Genomic DNA, 12727 nt, shown 5'->3' with positions numbered 1-12727 from the left:
GGGGAGAACAAAAGAGGGAAATGGGGTGTTTGAGTGAAGGAAAAGTGGGGAGGTTGTATGAAATGGGGAGGTGGAAGGGGGAAGAGGGAGAGCGGGAAGGAGGTGGAAGGAGGAGTGTTTGAGTGAGTTTGTGGATGTGGGTGAGTGGATGGGAGGGATTGGGGTGTGCGTGTGCGTGTGTGTGTGTGTGTGTGTGTGTGTGTGTGTGTGTATGTGAGTGTATGTGAGTCCAGCTACCAACAATCAATCAATCAGTAAATCATCAATGAAGCAACCACATAAACAAGCAAAGTCCAAAACAACCAAGAAATCAGTGACCCAAACAACCAAACAAAACAAACAAGCAAGCAAACAAGCATTCATTTATCAGTTCGTTTGAATGTCAAATGAATCTAAATGCGAATTAGCGATCATAAAAACCCAATACGCTATTAGAGAAAAAAATATAATGCAAATCCCACAAAAAACATATAATCTAATGCAGAGAAATGAACACAAAATAATAAACACATACTCGTGGAAAAAAAAACTCGCTAAGCAGATTCACGAATTACCAAGGGTTGGGACGGATAGACACACACACACACACACACACACACACACACACACACACACACACACACACACACATTCACACAGCCCGCTAATGAACCCGAGACGCACAAAACACACACACACACACACACACACACACACACACACACCAAACACCCCCTCCCACACACAGCCCGCTAATGTACCTGAGACGCGCAAAACACACACACAAACACACACACACACACACACCAAACACCCCCTCCCACACAGCCCACTAATGTACCTGAGACGCGCAAAACACACACACACACACACACACACACACACACACACACACACACACACACACACACACACACACACACGAGAGCAGGAAAACAGGAAATCCGGCCCAAGCATAAAACAAGATTAAAATTACCGGCGGGGAAATATTTCACGTCGATGATATATAATTGGAAAAATAATCCCATTACGAATGCAATTATAATGACGCCGCAGATTACCGCTGATAATGACACTGCTGATGATGCATGAAGCGCCGTGATGATGATGGTGATGAGGATGCTTATGATACTAATAGGATAACGTTAATGACAATAGTAATAATAATAATAATAATAACAATAATAATAATAATAATAATAATAATAATAATGAAAAAAATACTAGTAGGAAAAATAATGAAAATAAGAATAGGAAAAAGACGAGGACGAAGAAGAAGAACAAGAACAAGAACAAGAAGAAAAAGAGGAAAAAAGAGGAAAAGTGAAAGAAGAAAAACAAGAAAAACAGAAACAGTATTAAAAAAACAAAAATCACAACAACAATAACAACAACCCCGGGCGGCAAGAAAAAAAAATGATGATAATGCAGGTAAACCGAAGTGTCACGCCTCGCCACCTGTTCCCTTAATTAAAAAACCCAACTTATTAATCACTCCCTGAAAGTTATTAAAGAACAGGCCATTCATCAGCGCGAGGAATTATGCGCAGGTGAGGCCAGACAGGTAGAGAGAGGCCTTACCTGGTGTGTACTTATGTGCGTGTGTGCGTGTGTAGGGGTTTTTGGTTTGCTTTTTAACGTTACCGCCTATGGCGGAAACGTGCGGCCGAATGCCCCAGCCGTACTGGCGAAGGCAAGTGTTTAAAGTGGCGCCATCTTGCTTGGCTCATGCTGCCTCCTGGAGCTCATCTTTTATCCTCTCTTTTAAAGAGAGTATAAAGAGCCCGGGTTGATAGGTGGTCTTCAGGCCACTCGCCGGTGACTGAAAAATCACAGCTTGTGGCGGAGAGCGAACCCGGGTCCTCCTGGACGCAGCGCTGGCAAGGTAACCACTCAGCCCCCGAGTGTGGGTGTGGGTGTGGGGGAGGAAGGGGTATGTATGTGTATGTGTGTGGGGGGGGGGTACGTGAATGTGGATGTGGGTGTGGGTGGGTGTGGGTGTGGGTGTCACTTTTCCTATCTGTTTATCAATCTGTATGTCTATGTCTGTCTGAATGTCTGTCAGTCTGTCTATCTGTCTGTCTGTCTATCTGACTGTCTGTCACTCTATCTGGCTGTCTGCCTGGTCGATATATTTCCCTATTGGTTTGTATATATGTTGGTCTCCTTCCCTGAACATATCATAGCATATTGATCTATTAAGAGAGAGAGAGAGAGAGAGAGAGAGAGAGAGAGAAGGTGAAGGGTACAAGGCATAGAGCTATCAAGACCAGACGCAAGAAATATGTGAGAAAATAACACACACACACACACACACACACACACACACACACACACACACACACACACACACACACTCACAAAACCTCATCACATTGCTGAGATCTTAATATACGAGAGAGAGAGAGAGAGAGAGAGAGAGAGATATTAATGGTATGAGAGAGGTGAACTGGAGGAAGAAAAGAGACTACGTATTCCATTAGTAATCACATGCATGAAGAGGAGGAGGAGGAGGAGAAGGAAGAGGAGGAGGAGGAGGAGGAGGAGGAGGAGGAGGAGGAGGAGGAGGAGGAGGAGGAGAAGGAGGAGGAGGATGAAAATTATACATGATGGACTGGGATAAAATGCCGCGGGAGATTAAGATGGAGGAGGAGGAGGAGGAAGAGGAGGTGTCGAGGAAGAAAAGGAAGAAGGAAAAAAGGAGGAGGAAGAGAAGAACAACAACATAATAAAGAAAATATATGATTGAAACTAAAATGTGATAATAAAAAAGGAAGAAAAGAAATAAAAAATATGAAAAAGACGAAAAAGAAGAAAAAGCAAATACGAGAGAAAGAGGAAGAGGAGGAGGAGGAGGAGGAAGAGGAAGAAGGAGAGGAGCTGTTTCCTGCCAATGCCACCACCTCTTTCCTCCTCCTCCTCCTCCTCCTCCTCCTCCTCCTCCTCCTCCTCCTCCTCCTCCTCCTCGTCCCTCCTTTGTTCCAACTTTACTCCATCTTTTTCCTCTTCAAATTTACAGATATCAAGAATCCCTTTCAAGTTGTTTGCTTATGTTAACTCTCTTCCCACCTCTCTCTCTCTCTCTCTCTCTCTCTCTCTCTCTTCACTAGACAATCACGAATGTATCCTCTCACTTTCACTTTTCAACACGCTTTCCCTTTCACGTGTCCCACCTGAGAACACCTTTTTCCTCTTCTCTTCCCTCTGTACCTTGCCTTTTATTTATTTCTTCTTCCTCTTTTAAGAACAAAAAACCCAAAGAAAAATCTGCTTTATTCTGATTCCCTTGTCAACAACCTTTGCCTTCCAGATTTCCCTCCTGAGAGTAACCATTTTTCCCCTCTCTCTCTCTCTCTCTCTCTCTCTCTCTCTCTCTCTCTCTCTCTCTCTTCCTGTTGTTTCCTTTCTCCCTCTTATCAGAAGTAAACAGATAAAAATCACTCTTTATATCATTTCCTTGTCAACAACTTTTCCCTTCAAGATTTCCCTCCTGAGAACAATCTTTGTCATGTCCCTCTCTCTCCTCCTTGCTTCCTTGCTTCTCCCTCTTATCAGAAGTAAACGCATAAAAACTACCCTTTCAAGCAATTCCTTGTCAACAACTTTTCCCCTCCAGATTTCCCTCCAGAGAGTAAACTTTTTTCCTCTCTTATTCTCTTTAAAATGTACTCTCTTTTCTCTCTTATAAGCACAAAACAGACAAAAAATAACCTCCCTTTCTCTCAGTCCCTTCTCAAACACCCTTTCCTGTCATATTTCCCTCCTGAGAGTAAACTTTTTTCTCTTATATTCCCTCTAAAAAGTACTTTCTTCTCTCTCTTATAAGCACAAAATACAGAAATGAATCTCCCTTTCTCTCTGTCCCTTCTCAAACACCTTCCTCTTTCATATTTCCCTCCAGAGAACACCTTTTTTCCTTTCTCCTTCCCTCTTGTTTCCATTTTTCTGTCTCTTATAAGAACGAAAGACCAAAAGAAAAACTCCCTTATTCTGATTTCTTTCTCAACAACCTTTCCTTGTCACATGTCCCTTTTGAGAGTAATATTTTCTCGAACTCATTCCCTTTAGAGTCATTTCATTTATTCCTTTCTTCTCTCTCTTATAAGAACAAAAATGACATAAACATTCACCCTCTCTCTCAGTCCCTTCTCAAACTCCTTTACCTGTCATATTTCCCTCCAGAGAACACCTTTTTTCCTCTCTCTTTTCCTCGTTTCTTTTTTTTCTGTCTCTTATAAAAACCAAAGACCGAAAGAAAAACTCCTTTATTCTGATGCCTTTCTCAACAACCTTTCTTTGTCACACGTCCCTTTTGGAAGTAACATTTTCTCTCACTCATTCCCCTTAGATACATTTCCTTTATTCCTTTCTTCTCTCTCTCTCTTATAAGAACAAAAATGACATAAACATTCACCCTCTCTCTCAGTCCTTTCTTAAACTCCTTTACCTGTCATATTTCCCTCCTGAGAGTAACATTTTTTTTCACTCATTCCCTTTAGAGTCTTTCCCTTTATTTCCTTCTGTCTCCTTCCTATAAGTACTAAAGACAAAAATACTCCCTCAATCCTTTCTCAACAACTTTTCCCTTTCATATTTCCCTCCTGGGAGTACAGTTCTTTCTTCGTTCCTTCTTCTAAACATCTATTTTTCCCTCCTTCACTTCCTTATTTCTCCCTCTTATATGAACTAAAGACAAAAATACTTCCTCAATCTTTCTCACCAATCTTTTCCTTTAATATTTCTCTCCAGAGAGTACCTTTCTTTCCTCGCTCTCTCTACAAGACATCCATTTTTCCCTCCTTCCCCTTCCTTCCCTCTTTCTCCCTCTCACAAAAGCCAAAATCTTAACACCGCTCCTCGCCATCGCGGAGACTTTTAATCAACGCCAGTCAATCAAACCCACTTAATGATGCATTAGAGTACCGTAGCCGTGACGAGAGAAAGATAAAGAGAAATATTAATGGGACACGGGACTTAGGAAATATTTAAAGAGGAGGCAATTCTCTCTCTCTCTCTCTCTCTCTCTCTCTCTCTCTCTCTCTCTCTCTCTCTCTCTCTCTTTGTGTAAGTAAAAGATGAATGGAATAGTCCGTAGATTTTTAAACTCTCTCTCTCTCTCTCTCTCTCTCTCTCTCTCAGATTTCAAGTGAAACATTGATGTAATAGTCCGTAGATTTTTAAACGCACACTCTCTCTCTCTCTCTCTCTCTCTCTCTCTCTCTCTCTCTCACACACACACACACACAGAGAGAAAAATATTATCAAATTCAGCGAAATATTACTCGAGCAAGAGAATTACTTTACTTAATAACGCCGAGAAGTCATGAACTCATTAATACAGCGTGGGATGACTTTATATATATATATATATATATATATATATATATATATATATATATATATATATATAAAATCCAACTTTCCTAATCAAAAGAGAGCGGAATGAAAGATTAATTAATATACGAGATGAGTTTATGGATGTAGTTGTGAGATGTTGTTAAGATATTGAAATGTTGCTAAAATATTGAAATGTTAAATTATTGTGATTGTGACGCTAAGAAGTAGTGAGTTGGTGCCGAGAATTCGTTTACTCATAACGACAAAAATACATTAGAGGAAAACATTATTATTATGAAGTTGATACATTTTTCATATACTTCCCTTTGCTTAAAAAATAGATAGCAACAAAAATACAAGAAAAATTTAAAATCATGAAGTTAATACACTTTCAACTAACATTTCTTTAATTAAAATATATTTTTATTCAACTTTCCTTTACTTAAAAAATATATTGCGACAAATATACAAGAAAAAACATTGAAATTACGAAGTTAATATATTTTTACTCAACTTTCCTTTACTTGAAAAATAGATTACGACAAAAGTACAAGAAAAAAACATTGAAATTATGAAATTAATATATTTTTAATCAACTTTCCTTTACTTAAAAAATAGATTGCGACAAAAATACAAGAAAAAAGAATTAAAATTATGAAGCCAACACATTTTTAGTTAACTTTCCCTTACTTGAAAAAGATTAATAACGACAGAAATAGAAGAAAACATATTAAAATTCATAACAAGTTCACTTATCTTTAATTAACTTTTCTTTACTTAAAAATATATTGATAACGGTCTTGATATTGGTAGATAAAGAGATTAAAGTACTGGAATAGGTGAAGGGCAGAGGTGTTACTTGACTTCTTAACGAGAGCGAGACACGAAATATGAATGATCCAATATTGAATTAATTTCCCGTTATTGAAAGAGAACAAAGATTAGAGAGAGGAATTATTAACACTGCATCCCTTAATTAAACTACACCGTCTCCCACAAACTTTCCCCAACTACTACTACGACTACTACTACTACTAATATTACTACTACTAATATTGCTACAACCACCACCACCACTACCACAACTACTACTACTATTACTCCTACTGCTACCACTACCATCACCACCATCACCACCACCACCACTACTACTGCTACTACTATTACTACTCCTATTCTTACTACTATTACTACTACTACAATTAAGAATGAGACTGAAGATGAAAAACACACAATCATAGTTCATAAAAACGTAACTCATTCTATTTTGAGGATGTTATTATTTCTTTTCATCTTGATACATTGGAGCGGCATACTGAGGCCATTTTGCTGTATTTCTATCCTTCATTAAGCTTTCGATCTGTCTTTTCGTCTCCGTCTTGATACCTTAGGCTGAACTAATATCATGGAGTCGCTGTGCCTGGCTGGTCATCGCTCTATCCTTCCCAGGCCAGAAGTTCAAATTTATTTTTTATTTAGCTCTCGGCCTGCGCATTCTCATCTTCACATCTGTCCCTTCGTCTCTGTCTTGAAACCTTAAGCTGTACTAATATCATGGAGTCGCTGTGCCTGGCTGGTCATCGCTCTATCCTTCCCAGGCCAGAAGTTCAAATGTATTTTTTATTTAGCTCTCGGCCTGCGCATTCTCATCCTCACATCTGTCCCTTCGTCTCTGTCTTGAAACCTTGAGCTGTACTAATATCATGGAATCGCTGTGCCTGGCTGGCCATCGCTCTATCCTTCCCAGGCCAGAAGTTCAAATGTATTTTTTTTTTTTTTTTTAGCTCTCGGCCTGCGCATTCTCATCTTCACATCTGTCCCTTCGTCTCTGTCTTGAAACCTTAAGCTGTACTAATATCATGGAGTCGCTGTGCCTGGCTGGTCATCGCTCTCTCCGTCCCTGGCCAGAAGTTCATTTCCCAATAGTTCCCTCCCTCGTCGGTCTCCTTTAACACAATCCAACTACTCAACGTGGACCTCCTCCTCTCCCCTCTCCTCCACCTCGTCCTCGTCCTCCTCCTTCTCCTCCCCTGCACTGACATGTTCATTACTCTTCTTTCCCATTGCTCTTCTGACATTCTCGCGCAATTTAGTAATCTCTCAGACTGTCACTAATTATAAAAAAAACTATGGAACTGTTTGCCTCATACATTCAATTTATTCCCTACACTGACATCTCCATTACTCTTCTGACGTTTCTACAACATATCATAACTTATTCTCTGTCTCCAATTCTAAAACTATATATCTATTAACCTTAACATAACATAACAATAACATAACATAACATAACTTGATCTGACATAGCCTAACCTAACCTGGCCTGACCAAACCTAACCTAACCTAACCTAATCTAACCAAACCTGTCAACCTAACCTAAACTAACCTAACCAAACCTGACAACCTAGCCTAACGTCACCTAACCAAACCTGTCTCAACCTAACCTAACCTAACCTAACCAAACCTGACAACCTAGCCTAACGTAACCTAACCAAACCTGACAACCTAACCTAACCTAACCTAACCTAACCAAACCTGACAACCTACCCTAACCTAACCTAACCAAACCTGACAACCTAGCCTAACGTAACCTAACCAAACCTGACAACCTAACTTAACCTAACCTAACCAAACCTGACAACCTAACTTAACGTAACCTAAGCCATACAAATTCGTGTCCTAAAAGCGAAGATTAATGACACAGAAACATGAAACGCTGGAAAATCATCTTGACACTAATGAGGATATGGGACAACCTCCTTCACCATACATGCTTCCCTTTGGTGTTGATAGAAGTGTTGATGAGAGATAGTGATTGAAGATAACATAGAGATCGAGCCTTTACCCACACACGTAAACACACAGATACACACACACATAGGAAAAAACTCTTCCCATAGACAGCACTCGAGATTAAGAAGGATAAGAGAAGGAGAAGGAAGAGGAAGAGGAGGAGAGGGAGAAGGATGAAGTGGAAGAAGAAATGAAAGAGTAAGAGGTAGAAAAAAAGGATGAAGAAAAGGAGAAAGAAGAAAGAGGAGGAGGTAGGTGAAGTAAGAAGAAAATACAGCTTCTACAAATAACAAAAGCAAACAAAAGAAGGAGAAGGATGAGAGAGAGAGAGAGAGAGAGAAGAAACAAAGTCAGAAAGAAAGAAAGCGAAAAAGAGATAAATGAGCCTCAAGTTCACACACATACCATGAATAAGACTCAATCACGGGCGCCGCCTCTCCTCCTTTGCGTCACTAATTAAATAAAACATTGACGGAGAGAACGAATGAAAGGAAGAGGAGGAGGAGGAGGATGAGGAGGAAGAGGAGAGATGAAAGGTGAATTGTAAGAAGTGGTATACAAGGTCTCTCTCTCTCTCTCTCTCTCTCTCTCTCTCTCTCTCTCTCTCTCTCTCTCTCTCTCTCTCTCTCTCTCTCTCTCTCTCTCTCCCGGGTGCTCGACATACAATGCTTGGAAGATCGATGAGATAAAGGTTACGTTCTTATTAATGGAGGATGGGGAGGAGGAAGAGGAAGAAACGATATATTGGTCATTCTATTGCTACTGATGACAATGATGGGGAGGAGGAGAAGAGGAAGAGGAGAAGGAGGAAAAGGAGGAGGAGGAGGAGGAGGAACTGCTACTATTACTACTACTTCTACTACTACTACTACTAGTACTACTACTAATACTAATACTGATAATAATACTAAACAAGAAATAAGAAACACAGATGCAACTCTCTCTCTCTCTCTCTCTCTCTCTCTCTCTCTCTCTCTCTCTCTCTCTCTCTCTCTCTCTCTCTCTCTCTCTCTCGTAAAGACATTATGCAAACTTCTCTCTCTCGCTCGAATCTCCTCAGCAAGAATACGAGAGAGAGAGAGAGAGAGAGAATGGGAAAGGAGAAAATAACAGTGAAGGAAGAAAAAGGAGGAGGCGTAGAAGAAGGGGGAGGAGGAGGAGGAGGAGGAGCAAGAAGAAAAGGAAGAACAAAAACAAGAAGAATAAATAAAAAAGAAGATTAAAAGGATAAAGAAGATGAAGGAAGATTAGAAGAAGAAGAAAAAAGAAGAAGGAGGAGGAGGAGGAGGAGGAAGCAAAGGAAGAAGAAAAAGAAAGATAAAAAAAAAAGACGAATTAGATAATGGAGGAGGAGGAGGAGAAAGAAACTCAGACGAAGGAATGAACAGAGAAGGAAGAGAAAGACGAGGAGGAGGAGGAGCAGAAGGAGGAGGAGGAGGAGGAGGAGGAAGACGCATCGATGAAGAAAGATGAGGAGAAGAATTAGATTAAAAGTTAAGGAAGACTGATGCAAAGGAAGACGTTACGAAGATGTACTTAAATTTAGGGAGTTAGCTTTATTTTCCTTGAACTTAAACTTGATCACTCTCTCCTCCTCTTGCGTACCTGGCATTCCTTCTTTCCTTCCTTCCTTCCTTTCTTCTTTACTTCATTCTTTCTTTCTGTTTTCCTTTCCAGATTTCTTTCCTTCCTTTCATTTTTGTATTTTCTTCTATCCCTCCTTCCTTCATTTCTTTATTTTTTTTTATTTGACTCTTTATTCTTCCTTATTTCCTTATTTCCATTTTTCTTTCTTCCTTCCTTCCTTTTTCCGTTTTTCTTCCTTCCTCTCTTTGTCTTTTACTTTCCTTTCGTCTTTTCTTTTCCATCTGTTTTCTTTCTTTTTTCTTTTGTATTTTCTTAGTCATGTTTTATTATTTCTTTTCATCCTCTGTTCTTACTCAGTTTCCTTCCTTCCTTCCTTCCTTCATTCATTCATTCATTCATTCATTCATTCATTAATTCATCATTTATTTTCCTTTTTTACGTTAACTTCAACTTTCTTCATCATTTTCTGAAATCCTCTTACAAAAAATATTTGCCTCTTCTTATTCTTTTTCTTATTCTTATTCTTATTCTTCTTCTTCCTCCTCCTCCTCCTCCTCCTCCTTCTTATAACTCATCTCCTTCATTGGAATTCTTTATTTACTCGTCCTTTATAATTTCGTCTCTCTCTCTCTCTCTCTCTCTCTCTCTCTCTCTCTCTCTCTCTCTCTCTCTCTCTCTCTCTCTCTCAAATTCCTCCTTTCATAACCTCAATCCATGCGTTCGTCTCTCCAAGTCTCTTATTCCATTTTGCTGTTTGTCCTCCTCCTCCTCCTCCTCCTCCTCCTCCTGCCACCCTCAGCTGCGCGTGAGAGAAGGAGAGTCCTCAGTCCTGTGTGTCTTCCTTCCTCCTCCTCCAACTTCCAAACTAGTCTCCCCAATTAGTCTCCTCCTCCTCCTCCTCCTCCTCCTCCTTCTCGGTTCTGGTTCTCCACTTCTTGGTATGCTCTTCCTCCTCCTCATCCTTCTCGCCCTTCTCCTTCACCTCCTCCTTCGCTTTCTCCTCCTCCTCTTCCGCAATTACCATCCTCCTCCTCCTCCTCCTCCTCCTCCTCCTCCTCCTCCTCCTCCTCCTCCTCCTCCTCATGTTTTCTCCTCCTCAATCTCCTCTTTTTTGGGACACATCATTTTCATATCTCCGTAAAATCTCATGTCTTTATTATCTCTCCTCCTCCTCCTCCTCCTCCTCCTCCTCCTCCTCCTCCTCCGACTCCTCCGACTCGTCCCTCTTCTTCCTCTTCTTCTTCTTCTTCCTTCTCCTCCTTGAACACTCGCCCCTCCAACATGCTTTTTCAAACTCCTCCAACTTGAACTATTATTATTATTATTATTATTATTATTATTATTATTATTATTATTATCCTCCTCGTCCTCCTCTTTCTCCTGCTCTTCCTCCTGTTCTTCCTCCTCTTCCTCTTCTTCTTCTTCTTCTTCTTCTTCTTCTTCTTCTTCTTCTTCTTCTTCTTCTTCCTCCTCCTCCTCCTCCTGCCCAGACAGCGACACTCCTTCCCTTTAAATCCATAATGTTATGTTGCCTTCTCGTAAAACTTTCCCCACAAAACTTTCTATCTTACTTTTCCTTATTTTTTTCCTCCTCTTGTATTTCGATTTCTTTTCTTTTTTATTTATTTCTTATTTCCTCTTTTATCTCCGCATCTTTCTCCCTCTTCTTCGCTTCCTTCTTCTTCTCTCTCTCTCTCTCTCTCTCTCTCTCTCTCTCTCTCTCTCTCTGTTCCTTTATTCGTTTTCTCTTACTCGTTTTTATTCTTTTCATACTTTTCTCCATTTATCTTTCTTTCTTTCTTTCTTTCTTTCTTTTATTTCTTCATATTCATCTACGCTTTGTTCTATTCCTTCTACACGTCTTCCTCCTCTTCCTCTTTCTTTTCTTTTTGTTTTTTTTATTATGATTTCTTTTATATTCTTCATTTTTCTTCTATTCACATTTATTCAACTTCCCTTGTTCCCTTTATTTTTTTTTTGCTTGTTCTCTTTTTTTATTATTGTTCTCTTCCTCTTCTCCCTTTTCCTCTTCCTCTTCTGGTTTTTATTATGATTTCCTTTCCATTCCTCTTCCTTTTTTATTCATATCTATTTCCTCTTTCCTCTGTTCTCTTTATACCTGCTCCTCTTTACCCGTCCTCCTCGTCCTCTTTCCTCTTCCTTTTTCCTCCTCCTGCCCTTTGAACTATATAATAATTAGTCTTTCCTTTCCTCCCTTCTTGTCACTTTTTTCAGCCCTCCTTCCTCCATTTCCTTTCCATAGCTTTCTCATTTCCTTCTCTCAATTATTGTTTCACCTCCCTTTTTGTCATCCATTTCCTTCTTTATAAAATTTCACCTTTGTCTGTTTTTATCTTTTTTTTCTCTCTTCTACTTGGACTTCTTACATTTTTCTCTCTTTTTTCTCTTTTTTTCATTCCTTTCCTTTCTTTTTTTCTTGCTTCTTATTCTTCGTTGATTTCCCTTTTTATCATCCCTTTTCCTTCTTTATAACATTTCACCTTTGTCTTTTTTTTATCTTTTTTTTCTCTCTCTTTTCTACCTGGCCTTCTTCCACTTTCCTCTCTTTTTCCCTCTATTTTTCATTCCTTTCTTTTTTTCTTTTCATTTCTTGCTTCCTCTTCTACGTTGATTTCCGTTTACTTACCTGACCCAGTTTTTATCACCTACTTTTCTTTATCTCTTTCCACCCTCCTTGCTTTCTTTGATCTTTCTATCTTGTTTCTTCCTTTTCCCCAGACTTCTTTCTTTCCATCTCCCTTTCTTCGTTTTACCTTCCATTATTTTCTATGGTTCTGTTTTCTTTCTTTTCTCAACGTAACCAAACCTATATTTTCAGCCACTTTTCTTTTTCCTTTCTTCAATTTCTCGTTGTCTTTCATTTGTATCTCTTTTTTCTTCCTCTTATAAGTTAATTCCCTACTATTGACATTTTTATACTTCTTCCATAATTAACTTTACTTTTTTTTACTTGCTTTCTTTCTTCCTTCTTCGACGTTGATTTCATATTATTAACTTTTCATTTGTCTAA

The 12727-nt window shown here is 39.4% G+C and overlaps 1 protein-coding gene across 2 annotated transcripts in view; it reads left to right on the top strand.

Annotated features, from left to right (window-relative positions):
• Positions 1-12727, top strand: part of LOC126996227 (hemicentin-1-like) — a 134677-nt gene that overhangs the window by 73150 nt on the left and 48800 nt on the right. The window lies entirely within an intron of this gene.

The sequence above is a fragment of the Eriocheir sinensis genome, chromosome 9 (assembly GCF_024679095.1).
Source record: "Eriocheir sinensis breed Jianghai 21 chromosome 9, ASM2467909v1, whole genome shotgun sequence".
Classification (NCBI taxonomy): domain Eukaryota; kingdom Metazoa; phylum Arthropoda; class Malacostraca; order Decapoda; family Varunidae; genus Eriocheir; species Eriocheir sinensis.
The sequence above is the reverse complement of the archived record's forward strand: the minus strand, read 5'-3'. Positions and strand labels throughout refer to the sequence as shown.